At 35.5% G+C, this 14,405-nt stretch overlaps 1 protein-coding gene across 11 annotated transcripts in view; it reads right to left on the bottom strand.

Annotated features, from left to right (window-relative positions):
- MEF2A (myocyte enhancer factor 2A) overlaps positions 1–14,405 on the bottom strand; it is a 126,374-nt gene that overhangs the window by 94,476 nt on the left and 17,493 nt on the right. For 10 of the 11 annotated variants that reach the window (XM_019637884.1, XM_019637882.1, XM_019637885.1 and 7 more), the window contains exon 2: positions 1,228–1,313. The exons of the other annotated variant lie outside the window; for it this stretch is intronic. The gene's annotated coding sequence lies outside the window, so the exon portion shown is untranslated. The remainder of the gene's footprint in view (positions 1–1,227; positions 1,314–14,405) is intronic. 11 annotated transcript variants of the gene reach the window in all.

The following is a 14,405-nucleotide window of genomic DNA, read 5'->3' as shown; positions in this document are numbered from 1 at the left end:
CTCAGTTTTGAGCAGTTAGTGAACAAAAGAAACACATGAGAAATGTACAATAAATAAGATGGAAAAAAGCAAATTAACATTCAAAGATTTTTCAAAAGACTAACCAAGGTTTATATTAAAAATGTGAATTAAACTTCATTATTCCCACCCTGCCTGCACATATCCAAGTTTTAAAATCAAGGATACTTTGCTTCAATTGGGAAAACAATGCCTTTTCTCCTAGTTCCCCAAACTGAAGAATATTATAAAATGGGCCGTTCTTCAAAGTTTAACAAGAAAAATGCATAGCCATAAGAAACTGATATTGGAATGAAGTATTTTAACAAAGAACTCATTTTGTAAGTTCATAAAAGTTCTTTAATTATTTAGGAAAAAATGAGACTATGTTAAATAGCAAAACTATTCTTAAAATGAAAAGAACAAAAAAAAGTCTTAGTATGTTTCCCGAATTTTTTAACAAAATCATTTAACATAAATAATGATATTATTTATCATGTTAATGTTAACTTATTATAACTTACCAAAACTATCTCCTAACATTTTTCAAAATTACATTATTTTAAAATACTCATTGATTTTCCAGTTTGAAAACAAGGTAGAACTCTGATGAGGTTTCACTCATGAAAATGTCTGAGGAACAATACACATCTACTGATATAGTCACCAGTTAACCAAGACCAACATACATTTTTAAATCAAAATAGCCTACTCCAGGGCTTTGTAAATATGGGCCTATTATTTAAGACAATAAAGTTCCCCATTTTATAAAGGATCTCTTAAATGAGCTCTTCTTTTTTATTTGACCCTTCCCACCTTTCAAGAAATATGGCTAGATTTGTCCCCTTTCACTTTCATTTGAAAACTCTTCCCTCTGATTATGTAACTCATCTCCTCAAACCCTCCCTTCCACCTAATCACTGTCACAGACATACGGCCTACCTAGGTTAGATCTTTTTCTTCTTTTTTTAAAATAAGGAAAATTGATATGGAAGTGGAAAAGATGAAAAAAACTGATTATCTCAGTAGTATCAGACAACATATATGAGAAACTGTCACTATATATTATGTACTTCAACTGGATTTTACGAATTTCCCTAATTCATCTACATTAACCCCCAAAATAAACTGAAAATGATTGCCATTCAAACTCACAAGACAATCTGATTTTTTTAAAAAACATTTCCATTTTATTTACTTCACATTATAGAAAAAGGAAAAGTGTCTTACTAGAAATGATGTATCAACAAAAAGTGCACTTAGATATGATCCTTGCAGAAAATTCTTCTTTGTTCCTTTTTCACAAAATGCGATTCCTTAATAAAGAAAAAAATATGAGATGGGTTAGTAATTGTTGTTAACTCTAAAACAGAATTAAATACATGTTTCATTATTATAAATCCCAATGATAACGCTATGCCTAGCAGAAAGCTCCACAAATACTTGCTAAATAGAAAAATAAATTTTTAAAAGTCAGTTGTTTGACTTGGTTAATAAAAACATAACATTAGCCCTGCCAGAACAAAGTTTAAAAACTGAGCACTTCTAATGTCACTAATCCATTTTTTCAGGGAGTGTTAAACGTTCAGCAGTATTCTTATGCACCCCAGGATTCACAAATTGGTTTCCTAGGTTCCATTTTCCTGTCCTCTATATCACAAGATAATGCTTTACATTGACCTGGTACAAAGAGCCTACTGAATTTACATTTTGATAAAATAGTTGAAAATGTTCATTGTATTATGTTCTCATTTAGGAAAAATAACACATCAAAGGGTCAGTGATTTGTATTGCCACAAAATACATTTATATACAAATACAGTGTAGGTTTCACTATCTTTTAAAGGGAAGAATAAAATAAAAATAATGAACATAAATTGCCAAAAACGAATATAAAACTGATCAATGGTAATAACTCACATTAATAAAGGAACATTGATGAATACTAACCAATGGATTAATCCAGTCCTGCTATACATTTCTGCTTTTCTACCTGCATTAGGTAGAAAATGGAGATGGTAAAAGCCACCACTCTCCTCATCCGAACTGGCTAGAATCAATTACGATGCTAATCCAATAATTTGTAATTGCATGACAGTAATTCAGCCAATCCCCAAGTAAATCTGCTCTATCAAATGAAAACGATGCCTCCACAGACGCACCAATCTTTGAATCTGATTCAACAATATTAATTACTATGATGCTGTAATTTCATTTCTATTTGAAATGAACACCTTGTCTGGGAGGGGCAGGGACTATAAACTGCCAAATATTATTTTTATATTAACAAATTAAGTATTAAAAACTTCAACTTTAAAACATACACACACACCAAAAAAGCCTTTTTTTTGCAAGGTTAAAGGAGCTTGCTTTAAAAAGTCCATTTAAACTTTTAATTGTACTGAAATGAAGAAAAGAAAAAAACTCCTCAAATACAGTTTTATTACCAACTTCCAAAATCCAATAATTCAAAGTGAAACTATTTTTCATGGGTCCTCGATCTAAACAAAACTAATTATTTTAACATCTTTGTGTGTCACAGCAGACATTAAAGTTTAGCAATTTGACCCATGGTAAATAACTGATTACACACAAATTTGATAGTTACAAATGTGGTACATATTCTTACATCAAAATTGATTCCTCAATTCTGTAAATGAACTGTTATTGACGACCTGTGTCTTGCACATAGTTCTCAAATAGTTTCCAAAAGGCAATATTCTAGGGCCGGCCGAGTGGCGCAATGGTTAAGAACTGTCTTGGGACGCCAGAGGGCCCCGGTTCGGATCCCACCTATGAGGGCCAGTGACACTGCCCTCTACAGCTAAGATGCTGAACAACAGCTCAACCTGGAGCTGGGCTGCCGTGAATCACCAGTGACGGCATAGGCTGCAGCCCCTGCTGCAGTGGGTTGCCATGGGCTACCGTATGTAGCCAGCAGCCAGCGTGGGCAGCCAGCAGCTGCTGCAGTGAGCGGCCGTCCAGAAGCCGGCGACAGATCTGCCTCACCCGGGAAGAGCGCAATGATGGTGCCAACTTGGGCCAGTGAAGCAACGTCCTCCACAACTAGACTGAAGAACAAAAATCCAGCAACTTGTCTGTTCCCCTTCTCCCAATTCCCCAGCACTGTTCCCATCCCCCCAACTCCCCAATAAAAATCTTTAAAAAAAAAAAGGCAATATTCTAAAAATCAAGTTTTTAGAGTTCTTTTACAGTAATCTACAATGAAACACACTCTGACCTTCAGACAATATAACCAGAACCAGGACTAGTGCTGCAGCCAGTTATAATTAAATTTCATATATTGAAACTCCAAATCCCCCTGCTTCTGTCCAGGCGAGGCTAGATAACATGTGCCTCAAATTGCTATCCCTCCCAAACCTGGTCCTAACCAGCCTCCTAGCTCCCTCTACTTCTAATTAACCTACGTGGCTGTTAACCTGATCTACAAGCCATGGCCCAAACTGTCAGGCTCTATAACTTTGTTCAAGTTGTTACCTTTGCCTGGAAAGAACCTTCCCCTTTGTCTCTTATCTGGATCAAATGTCTAGTTCAATGTCACCTGTGAAGGCATCCTCTGGATACCTTTACCATCACCAGCACTCCCAGGGGCAAAATTAGCTCAGTTAGTTTTGTAAGTTATGAGTCTCTTCGATTACACTGTATGCTTTTTTAAGAGAAGGAACTTTGTTCACTTTTTATCCTCAATATCTAGTCAATATCTGGCACATAATTCAATGTAATACATTCAGGAAATACTTCCTGAGAATCCAATGTAACGTATTCCAGACACTGTTCTAGGTGCTGGGGATAAATCCCTATCACCACCCCTGACCTCATGAACCTCACGTTCTACTGGGGAGGGCCTCCAATGCACAATGAATGAGGAGTGTGTAATATATACGGCAGGCCAGCATAAAGCCCTTAATGAGAAAAGAATTAGGCAGGGAAGGAAGTATTGTCATAGGGAGGGGATGAAAATTTGAAAAAAGGTACCCAGGGAAGACCTAATATAATAATAATAATAATAATAATAATAATAATAATAATAATTGGAACAGCAGTTGGCGTTACTGCAACAGCAGCAGTAACACTGGCGTATTTATCATCTGCTAATCAGCATCCTCATTGCTTTGCACATATGAAGTGATGTAAAGCCAACAATAACTTCACAATTATCCTCAAGCAGAAACTGAAATACTAAGAAGCAACTTGCCAAGGTCACGCAGCGAAGCTAGTGAAGTGGTGGAGCCAGGACTAGAATCCAGGCATGCTTCCACAGCGATGCCTAACCACAGTTCCATTACTGCTTTCATTGAAGGAAGGAAGGAAGGAAGTGAAAGAAGAATATATGCTATAGCAAGATTCACAACACAGCAAAGCAAATCACGGTCTCACAGGACTGACACATTTGAGCAGCTTCAGATATACACTGATATACACAGCACATCAACTCCCACATGACAGACACCCTGACAAATAACAGGGGGGGGGGTGCCTGCTGCGGACAAAAATGATAAATACGATAATTTCTCAATCACTTGTAAAATATATTTTAAATTTCTACAGGACAGTTACCAGAACTGAAAATTACACAAGACAACATCACAGAAATCACATGATTAAAAAAAAAAACCAACTACTTTTAAGGAAGGTACTCTGAAACAAATGAGACCTTTGAAGGCATTATCATTTCAATGATGGTTAAATCCTGAGTATCACATTTTATACTGTGGCACAAGTTACTGTCAGCTTCCAATTTTCCATATTAACATGGAGGGTTAAATGAAATGACTGAGATTCAAACTCCTCTCTTTAAACGTCTCAATTATGCTTTATCAAGCAATGAGAAAACATCTAGTACAATTGTTGATGATAAATGAAGAACTGAATGACCCAAAATAATTTGCTCCCTAACTCCCATCTCTTGCTATACTTGTATTAACTTATTCAAGTGCCTAATCAGCAAATGCCAATAAGCTAGAAAGCAAAGTGAAAACAAAGTGCTGCTGATATATTTTCCTAGATTCAAATCTTAAGGGCCTGAAAACCTAAGCAACTTCTCAAATCTTGATTTTTAAAAAAAACAAAAAAAAACCACCTTAATACATTTATGAAGGCAATTGTTGCCCTTTGTTTGGAAATCATCAAAATTTAATTGGACACCTCTGCTCTAAGCATAATGTAGTGTCAAAGAAAAGAGGTTTCTATGTGAAAACAGTTTTAAAGCCAATGCAGATTAAGACAAAAATAAAATAGGCGGGAAAAAAATTACACATAAAGAGAAGTCCATAAATACAATAAAAGGTGCATATTTACTCAAATATGAATTTCAGTTTGTAGTCAAAACTGAGGTTTAGTGGCAATGGTTTTTTGGTTGTTTGCTTGTTGTTGTTTTTTTTAACTCAAATGAGGGGCAGCTCACATACTTGGGCATCAAACTACTCACGCCTTAAAAAGATGTTTGCTACCGGTCAGATGTATAATAGTAACTAGTACCAGACATGCTCGCCCACTGGAAACAACTAGAAAACTGATCAGATATATAAAACTATAATTTTAAACACTGGACAACAAGCAGCTCAGCACTGTGATACCTGAAGGACAAGTCTCATTTACGTATGTCTGGGTCAGAGTCAGGAGGTTAGGAAGCCCAGCAAACATCGTGGACTCTGAGCAGAAGAGACAGAGAATGGAACTTACTCAGGGAGGCGGAGGTACCGGGAAACTGTGGGGCACAGAGGACAGAGCTTGAGAAAAGTGTGCCTGCAATCTGCAGAGGTTTCTAGAGCAGCTCTACCCAAAAGAAACAACGTATGCCTAAAATGTAATTTTAAATCTTCTAGTAACTACACTGTAAAAGTAAAATGAAGCAAGTGAAACTAATTTTAACATAATTCATTTAACCCAATATGCTCAAAATATTACTTCAGGATACAACTGATATAAAAACCTGAGATATTTTACATTCTTTTTTCCATAATAAGTTCCTGAAAGAGTGTGTTTTACACTTACAGCATATTTAAATTCAAACTAGCCACAATTCAAGCTCTCAATAACCACACATGGCTAACTGCTACCACTCCTGACAACGAAGTTTCTCAGTGCACATAAAGCCATGCATGAATCAAGTGAAACTCTGCAAGGCCAGGCCAAGAACAATGATCAGGAAACAGTAGGCTCAAAAGTTCCCAGAGATCCGGAAGACTAAGGGCTGTTCATGTTTGGATCAGAAGGAAGAAAGATCTCACTGAAACCTGGGGCAATCAGTAGACACTGAGGCAGAAGCAAGCACCCCTTAGGAGCAGTGCTAAACTAGTTCTAAAGGCTACACTAGCCCTGCCAGAACAAAGTTTAAAAACAAGCCTTAAAAGGTGCAAAGAGATCTACAAGAACCGTAACAGCCTGCCAAAACAAAATTAAAACCTCTGTGAGGAAATCAACAAAATCCAGACAAGGGTGGGATGAATGTCCCAGAGTCGAACAAAACGTAAGAAAGTAGAGACACGTGTGACCCAAACCAGGGGGAAAATCTACTAAAGAAACAGACACATAAACAAGCGAGATGATATCTTTGAAGACATAAACTTTACAATATTATAAGTACATTAAAGGATTTAAAGGAAAAAACAAGAACAAAAAAAAGACAATTATTTTGAAAAAGAATCAAATGGCTCTCTAAAAATGAAAACAGTAGTATCTCAAAAAAAGAAACTGGACAGACTTAGCAACAGATTAGACAGTGCAGGGAAAAAAGATTCCTAAATTGAGGATGTAAAAATAGAAGGCAAAAAAAGAAACTAAGAACCGAGCATCGAGGACCTGTGAGAATATCAAGGGCAATCTAAAAACGGTGTAACTAGAGTCCCAGAAGGATGAGAAGACAGACTATCTGAGGAAATGAGGGCCAAACAATTTCCAAATTTGAGGAAAACTGAACACATACATTAAAGAAACTCAATGAACAAAAACAGATTAAGCAGAAAGAAACCACACCAAGGCATATAATGAATAATCAAACTGCTGAAATCCAATAATACAGAAAAATTCTTAAAAGAAGACAAAGTGGGGGGGGGGGGACAATACATAAAGGAACAAAGATAAGAATTACACAGATTCCTTGTCAAAAATAATGCAAATAAGTTTAAAACAAAGGGACAATGCCTTTAAAGTGCTAGAAAGATTAAAAAACCACCTGTAAACTAAAATCTACATGAAGCAAAAATGTCCTTCATAGATAAAAGGGAAGTAAAGACAGTTTTATATAAACAAAAACTGAGAATCTCTCACCAGTAGGCCTGCACTACAAGGAACCCTGAAAGAAGTTCTTCAGAAAGAAAACGGATAGCAGAACTGTACAAGAGTAAACCCTAATGTAAACTATGGACTTAGGTAATAATAATGTATCAATATTAATCGGTTCATCAACTGTAGCAAATGTACCACACCAATGCAAGATAGGGGATGGGGAAAATGGGGGGGAGGGGGTGCAAGTATATGGAAACTGTACTTTCTGTTCAATTTTTCTGTGAACCTAAAACTGCTCAAAGAAATACGAGTATGTCTTAATTTAAAAAGAAATGGCAGATAGAAACCTAGTTCTACACAAAGGAAAAGCAACAGAAATGGTAAATATGTGAGTTTAACATTTAAGTTTTGAAATGATATATGATTGTATAAAGCAAAAGTAGCAATAATGTATAGTAACATGAACACGTAGAATAAAATTAATGATAAAAATAGCACAAAGAATGAGGGGAAGAAAATCAGAAGTACAATGTAGTAAGGATCTTACATTATTCATAAAGTGATGAAAGTAAATCGTAATAAGTTCAAATGCATGCTGTAAAACCCTAGAGTAACTACTAAAAAAAAAAATTTTAAACAAACTAGTCAAATACAACTAATGAGCCAAGAAAGATAAAATGGAATGCTAAAAAAATATGCAACCCAAAAAAAGGTAGGAAAAGAGGAAAAGGAAACACAAAACAGGTTGAATAAAAAAATAAAATAAAATAAAATAAAGACACAGCAAGATGGTAGACTTAAATCCAACTGTACGAATAATTACATTAAATATATATGGTCTAAATGTCCTAATTAAAAGGTAGAGACTATCAGACTATAAAAGTAGCAACTGTCACACTGGATAAAGTACCCACTTGAAATATAACGATATAGGTAGGTGAAACATAAAATAGAAAACAATATACCATACAAACATCAACCTTAAGAAAGCTGAGTGCCCAAATTAATATTAGACAAAGCAGAATGCAGGGGAAGAAATATTACCAGGTATAAAAAGGGACATATATCATACTATTTAAAGTGTCAATTTATCAGAAATACAAAATCATCCTAAATGTTTATGCAGCCAATAACAAAGTTTTAAAATACATGAAGCAAATACTGCCAGAGCTGAAAGGAGAAAGATAAATCTACAATTATAGCTGGAGATTTCAATACTTCCTCACAAGAACCAGTAAAACAAGTAGATAGAAAATCAATAAAGATATGTAAGACCTAAACCACACCATGAACCAGCTGGACCTAACTGAACACTACAACCAACCACATAAGAATAAACATTCACATGTACATGTCTCTTGATACAGTCAACAAGAGAACGTATGCTGAACCATGAAACAAGACATAGAAAAATATAAGAAGTAAAATCATACAAAAAGTTTTCTGACCATGAAAGAATGAAAGATAAATAGCAGAAAGATACTGGAAAATTTTCCAAGTATTTGGAAATAGGTTAAAGAAATCATGAGGAAAATTTTAAAATACTTTGAACTGAATAACAAAAACACATTATTTGATAATTTGGACTAGAGCTAAGGCTACTTAGAAATTTACCATTTTTTAATGCTTATGTTAGAAAAGAATAAAGGTGTAACATTATTGTTCTAAATTAGCTTCCACCTTAAGAAGCTGGGGGGGGGATGGAGGAGGTGAACCCACATTGAACAAAAAATAGAGGTAAGGAAATGATAAAGTAGAAATTGGTGAAACAGATCAGAGGTATACAATAGATAAAGAAAACAAAAGCTGGTTCTTTGAAAAGAACCCCCAGCTAGACTGGTCAAGAAAAGGAGAGAAAAAAAAAAAAGAAGAGAGAAGACACAAGTTACCAACATCAAAATTGAAAGAGAGGCTATTACTACAGAAATTTCAAACATTAAAAGCCTATTAAGGTAATATTGAGTGCAATTTTAGCCAATAAATTTGACAGCTTAAATGAAATAGAAAAAAATTCCTTGAAACATGCCGATTATCAAAACTGACACAAAAAGTCTACATAACCCTCTAATAAAGAAATTAAATTCAAAATCAAAAAGCTTCCCACAAAGAAAATGCCAGACCCAGGTGGCTTCCCTAGTGAATTCTCCAAACATCTAAAGAAGATACAATATCAGTCTTAGACAAACTCTTAGGAAATAAGGAAAGAGGAAACCCTTCCCAATATATCTAAAGATGTCAGCATAATAACCCTGATACCGAAACAAGGCAAGGAGACCACAAGAAAAAGAAACTGCATACAAGTATCACTTGTAAAATAAATGCAAACATCAGTAATATTAGCAGGTCAAATCCAGCAATATATAAAAAGGAAAATATCAGTACAAGTGGAGTTTGTCTCAGGAATGCAAGGTTGGTTTAATATTCAAAAATTAATCAATGTAATTCACTACATTAACATATTATAAAATAAAAAAACATGGTTAATGTCAATAGATGTAGAGAATGCATCTATTTATGATAAAATATTCATGGTGGGGGTGAGGGGGAACCTCTCAGCAAACTATGATTGAAGAGAACTTACTCAACCTAATGAAAGGCATCTATGGAAACCTACAGCTGACATCATACTTAGTGGCAAAAGACTGGTTTTTGACACACACACACACACCCCCCCCATTGTGTCTATTCACCATTTTACTGGAGGTCCTAACAAGTATAATAATACAAGAAAGAAAAAAAGGTATCCAGGTTGCAAAAGAAGAGATAAAACAGCCTTCATTCGCACACGACATGACAACATATATAGGAAATCCCAAAAATGTCTACAATAAAGTTGACTGGAACTAAAAAATGGGTTTTGCAAGTGTATGATACGAGATCAAAAATTGTTTTTAAGTTGTATTTCTAGATACTATTAATGACAAATGCAAAATTAAACTTTTATAAAATACCATTCACCTTGGCATCAAAAGTATGAAATAAAGACAAACTTAACAATATATGTGCAAGACTATCATCCTGAATACTAGAAAACACTACTGAGAGAAATTAAGGAAGATCTAAATAAACAGAAAGATATATCATGTTTATGGATCTGAATACTCAATCAGTGCCACTGTGATATTGATGGTTCCCAAATTGATCTACAGATTCAACACAATCGCTATCAAAATCCCAGCACACACTCTTGTAAAAATTAACAAAGATCATTCAAAATTTATTATAGCTAAAACAATTTTGTAAAGAAACAAGTTAGAAGATACAGCATGCTGTTACGTATATCAATGGAACAGAATAGTAAACCCAGAAATAAATCCACATATGTGGTCATTTGCTATCCAACAGAGGTACAGGGTAATTCGATGGGAAAAGGAAAACCTATCAAACAATGGTACTAGAATAGATGAATCTTGATATTACTTTATGCCATTCACAAAGTTAGCTCAAAATAGATCACAGACCTGAATGTAAATGCTAAACTGTAAAACTTCCAAATGTAAACACAAGACAAAAAAAAGTCCATTGCCCCATGTAAGGCAAAGATTTATCAGATAGGCCACAGAAAGGAGGTACTATAAACAGAAAAACGGACAAACACCACTTTATCAAAAGTAAAAACTTCTGCTGTTTGAAAGACACCATTAAGGAGATAAAAATCAAGCCACATATGGTAGAAAATATTCAAAATATAATGGTGAGAATAAAAAAGATTTCTATCCAGAATAAAGATTTCTTACAGTGCAGTAATAGGAAAGCAAACCACCCAACTAAAATTGGGCAAAAGATCTGAACAGACATTTCGCCACGGAAGACACATAAATACCCAGTAAGTAAATGAAAGATGTTTACTCAATTACATCATCACTCAACAAAGAAATACAAATTAAAACTATAATGAGATGTGGTATACAGTAGTCCTCCTTTATCTGTGGTTTTGCTTTCTGCAGTTTCAGTTACCCGCAGCCAACCACAGTCTGAAAATATTACATGGAAAATTCCGTTGTTTATTTAAAATTCCTGTTTTCAATTGCACGTCACTCTGAGCAGCGTGATGAAATCTTGTGTTGTCCAGCCCCGTCCTGCCTGGGACGTGAACCATCCCTCTGCCCAGAGCATCCACGCTGTACACGCTACCCGCGCACTGGTCACTTGTTAACCGTCTCGGGTATCAGACGCACTGTCATGGTACCGCAGGGCTTGTGTGCAAGTGACCCTTATTTTACTTAGTAATGGCCCAAAAGCACAAGAGCAGTGATGCTGGCAACTCGGATGTGCCACAGAGAAGCCGTGCAAAGCTTCCTGTAAGTGGAAAGGTGAGTGCAGTACAATACGGTATTTTCAGAGAGAGAGGGGCCATATTCACATAACTTATTACAGTACATTGTTATAATAGTTCTATTTTATTATTATTGTTTTTAATATCTTCCTGTGCCTGATTTGTAAATTAAACTTCATCATAGGTATGTATAGGAAAAAACATAGTATATATAGGATTCGGTACTCCCTGGGGTTTCAGGCATCCACTGGGGGTCTTAGAACATATCCCCCTGAGGACAAAGGGGCTCTACTGTATACTCACTGAAGTGGTTAAACTTAAAAAGGCTGACAACGCAAAATGTGGATGAAGATATAGAGAAACTGCAACTCTCATTGCTGGTGCTGTAAAATTACACAACTACGTAGAGAACAGTTTCTTCGAAGGTAAAACATATACTTAACCATATGATCCAGCAATCCCACTCCTTGGTATTTACCCAAGAATAAGGAAAGCATATGTCCACACAAAGGCTTGTACTCCAATGTATACAGGGGCTTTATTCATAATAGCTCCAAACCGGAAACAACCAAAATGTCCATAGAAAGTGGATGGAGGAGGGCCAGCCCAGTGGCTCAGCTGGTTAAGAGCTCACTCAAGAGTGTGAGCTCTGAGCAACAGGGTTGCCGGTTCGATTCCTGGCCTGAGCTGAGCTGCCAACAGATGGCAGGATGACTCAGCTAAAAAAAAAGAAAGTGGATGAAGGAGTTGTGGTATAAACATATAATGGAACACGAAGCAACAGCAAAACAGGACAAACTACTGATAGACACAAACATGGACAAATTGCAAAACATGTCTGGTGAGGGGGGGAAAGCCCAACACTAGAGAGTACATATTGTATTATTCCACTTAGGAATAAATGTGCAAATTTTTGAGCCACCATCCAAGAACATACCAAGATCCACAACTCACACATTGTGAAAGCAATCCCTCATCAATGAAAAGCTGTATACACAAAATTAAAAGATTTTTCTGACTTGACAAAGTTAAGACCAAGAACAATCAGCATTATCTTTTAAGTACTAGTTTCTTCATCTATAATAGCATGGTACTAGTTCATAAACTTCATAAATTGAGTTGTGAGAATAAGCATATAATGTGCTTAGCATAGTGCCTGGCACACAGTTTGAGCTCAATAAGTGTGAGCTAATTACTGAGGTTGTTTTTTCACATCATCATCATCACAATCATTATAATTACTTATGGGGGAACAGTACATTCGTAAAGAAATAACTCAGAAAACAGGCAAAAGGAACAGATGGATAATGTCACTGGAAATCAATTAGTTAACAAAATTCCTATTAAAAACGCATTACTTTGTTCACAACATCAGAAAGGCAAACATTACAGCAAAAACCAAATTAGAAGTTTTGGAATATATTTGGAATCACTTAATATCTGATGCTAGAATTGAAAAAAAAAAATACTACTAAGGCCTTAAAAGGACAGATTTATAAACATATAAGTAGATACTAAGTCACAAGATACAATATCTTTAAATCAGTAAAACCCCACAGAAGCGAGCATTTAAAGGAGAAAGTAATTTTAAGCACACAATTACATGAGGTAAGAAAGATGACACAAACTTGAGTATATATGAACAAAAAGAGCAAAGTGGGTGCAAGATGGACAGATGGGCAGACCACAATTATGCACTACCTTGAAAACAGGAAAGCATTTGAATTTAATTAACAAAAAAATGCAAAGATAAGAGAAAGGCAAGACAACTCTGTCAACAGGAATAATGTCCAATTCAAGCCTCAGGAAGGTTAAAAAGCTGGGTGCCAATCCCCATGAAAACATAACCTATTACATTCTTTGCTGGAGGACAGAGAAGGTAGCATTCTTGTCATAATATGATAGTGTACTAACACCAAGAAATGCCCATTTTCCACCATGCCATCTCTTCATCTACCCAAACTACCCATGATGCCCAAAACATCTCTTCACACTTCTGTTCCTTTTTTAAAAAAGAAAAAACAGCTTTATTGAGATATAAATCACATACCATACAATTCATCCATGTATACACTTTCATATTTTTTATATTCAAGGAATGTGCAACCATCACCACTATCTAATTCCAGGACATTTTCATCACTCTTGAAAGAAGCCTAGTGCCCACTAGCAGTAACACCCCATTCCCTATCCCACCCCACGCCCTACCCCTAAGCAATGGGGCATCTATTAATACTTTTTGTCTCTATAGATTTGCCTATTCTGGACATTTCATATAAATTGAACCAGGCACTGTACTGTATTTTGTGACTGGCTTGTTTTACTTCACAATGTTTTTAAGATCTGGCCATGTTGTAGCATGTAACTGTACTTCATTCTTTTTATTGCCAAATAATATGCCACTGTATGGAAATACCACATTTTATTTACTCATTCATCAGCTGATGAACATCTGGGTTGGCTGTTTCCACTTTTTGCCCATATGAATAATGCTGCTATGAAAACATATGAAAGTATGTGTTCATGTCCAGCTTCTATTCTAATAATAAAAAATTGAGAGTTTCTTCAGATTTCCTTTTCTATAATCTCACTTCATTATGGTACCTAACACCTTCCTCATAGTAATTCATGTATCTGTTGTTATGCCACAGGTAATTAGGCATTTTAGGTAAATTGCTAATACCTAATAATTTATTCTCCCAAATAATTTATCATCCCCCCAATCCATAATGAGCAACCATATTGACAGTTTTCACATTAATATTTAACATTAACATTTATTACATGTTCTGACGACGCTGTCCTTCTTCCAGTAGAAATGTGACTTCTGAAATGCTGAAGTTCCATTTGTTCTACCCCTCAACCCCCCCCCCCCAACTGTAAG

This window comes from Hipposideros armiger, unplaced genomic scaffold (genome assembly GCF_001890085.2).
Source record: "Hipposideros armiger isolate ML-2016 unplaced genomic scaffold, ASM189008v1 scaffold_35, whole genome shotgun sequence".
Lineage (NCBI taxonomy): Eukaryota > Metazoa > Chordata > Mammalia > Chiroptera > Hipposideridae > Hipposideros > Hipposideros armiger.
The sequence above is the reverse complement of the archived record's forward strand: the minus strand, read 5'-3'. Positions and strand labels throughout refer to the sequence as shown.